We start from the raw sequence: 2,609 nt of genomic DNA on the forward strand, positions 1-2,609 counted from the left end.
TCTTCATAGATTTGTTCCCCTCATGGTCTCCTGATTGCTGCAGCAGATGCCGTCATATACACACATGATGTCCACACTTGCTGTTTTATTCTGGGTTATTCTTCTTACTGAGTCCTATGAAGGCAATCCTTAACTTTTAGGTTAAATGATGCCTGTGAAAGATATTCCAGTCCCTGAAACCTGTGACTATTATATGGTATGATAAAAGGATGAATGTTGTTACCTGTACTTTTGGTGTCGTGTTTAACAAACTGTTTCCCAAGCCAATATTTGCTTTTCTGCTTCCCTCTATGGTATAAGGTAATGATCAACTTTTATTATTTTGTTTATGGCTATCCCATGATCTCAGTACCATTTTTGAAGAGGCTTTGTTGTTGTTGTTCCCCTGTAGAATGATGTGATTACTCAAAATAAAATTTTGTCTCAGTTTAATGTTTTTGTTTTGTGCTATCTTGTTTTGTTATGTTTTGTTTTTCACTCTATCACTGTGCTCTAGAGATTCAAATCTGTTGTTGGGTGTAGCATGACCTCATTTATGTTCAATGTTTTTATACCATTTATAGTAATATCACAGTTCCTTTTTTCTGTTTTTGGAATGTTTTCTATGTAAATTCTACTATTCTGAAAAAGGCTGTTTCAATATTTTTATAAATGTTTCATAGTTAAAATGAGTAAGGCTTTTAAAATGGAAAAAAAAAGGAAGTGTAGATGATTGGGTATAGAGAAGCCCTTATTATCTTTGGGTAGTTCCAAAGAGCTCTTATGTTGGTGAACTAATTCACATTCTCATTGGATGTCTATTGTATCCAAATAATATTCAACACATTTTCATTAAGTCTTACAATCTTTCAAGTATGAATTTTTTCTAAGAATTGGCATACGTTTCATGGTATCTATTTTAACAATAAAAATTATGTCTACTTAATTAATTAATATTATCATTATTATGAGGATAATATACTCATATTATGTGCCATCTTCTTCCCTCTTCTGTGAATTATCTGCTAATGGTATTACTACTGAGTAGTTTATCTTTTCTCCTTAATTCATAAATTTTCTTTATTTAATGAGGATGCCAAGACTTTGTCAATTATATGCACCACAAATTTCTTCGTGTTTTACATATCCTTTGGTGCCTTTTTAGATGAACAGAAATGCTTTTACTTTTTCCTCCCAATTTCCTGCCTCTTTCTGTTCCAAAATGTCCAGAGAATGCCTGTGGAGGCTGACCATGGGACTCTATCACACCTCAGATTTCCCCTCTTCCAAGTCCTGCTCCCTTCCTTTTTCTTTCATGGTGTTGATCCCAGGAACAGATCCTCATAAACCTTTATCATGCTAATCTCTGCTTCCCAAAGAAGCCTAATCTAATGTTGTCAGAAACAATGGATTGTGATAAGTTTTATGGAAAATATAGGACATCAGGATAAAGAAAAAGGAAATTTGAAAGTGTTGCAATTTTAGAAAAGAAATGTCACTGATCAGTTCACTTGTAAGTGTACCAGCATGAAGAATGGAAGTGAATCCATAGGTATACGAAGAAAGAATCAATCCTTCCAGGAGGAAGACTAAGTTTGGCTTAAAACATTATCCTTTTTTTAATTCTTTCCCAAATTAGAGTCTTTTTAAATTCTGTTAGTAATTTTGAAGGAGTGTAATTTCAATAGGGCTTTCCTTTCTTTTGGTAAATACTTTGTTATCAGCTATCAATGTAATACTAATCTTATATCATGAGCTACCAAGTAATTTTTCTCTTACAGTATCTGAGTTTTCCTAGAGTTTTATCTACACTCACATTACCCAATTCTTTCCTTCCATTTCTACCTCGGTTCAGTTTGTCAGAAAACTTAAATGCACAGAAAAACTCTAGAAATTAATGTAACAGGTTATATTTATTGTGAGTAAATACAACTCAAATCAGGATGCATCAATCCAAAAATATAGAAACGCACTTCCATAAGGGGATAGTGAAAAAAGATTACCTAAGGAGCTCATGTAGTATAGTGTAGTATATGAGCCAAGTTGCTAACCTTTAGGATGGCAATTCAAAACTATCAGCTGTTCTGCAAGAGAAAGATGAGGTTTCTGCTTCCTTTTAACTCCTATAAACATTTACAGCCTCAGAAACCCTAGGTGGAACAGACTCCAGGCACACCAATACCACATGTCATTGTCATGTTAGTTTCTCTAAGTTAGCATTAGATCACATACGGGGTTCCAGAGTCAGTCTGTTTGTTTTAGGAACAAAGTCACTAAAAGCATGTCTTACATTTTCAGTCAAACCCTGTGATTTCTGCTTCTCAAAACTGACTAGCCATAAATTATTTTCTATAAGAACACAAGGTCTGAGGTAAAACAATCTCTGTTACAATGCATCCAAAGCAACCAAAACCAGAACCACTGACTTAAAATTAATTCTGACTCATTTGTGAAGCTCATTTACCAGAAGAGAAAGCCTCATCATTCTCCTGTGGAGCAGCTGGTAGGTTTGAATTGCTGACCTCTCAGTTAGTAGTACAGAGATTATTTTACTGCACCAGAGATTATCTGACCTGATAAATTGTTTGTTGTTGTTGTTAACTGCCTTCAAGTCTATTCTGACACATGGC

This window comes from Chrysochloris asiatica, unplaced genomic scaffold, assembly GCF_000296735.1.
Source record: "Chrysochloris asiatica unplaced genomic scaffold, ChrAsi1.0 scaffold00673, whole genome shotgun sequence".
NCBI lineage: Eukaryota > Metazoa > Chordata > Mammalia > Afrosoricida > Chrysochloridae > Chrysochloris > Chrysochloris asiatica.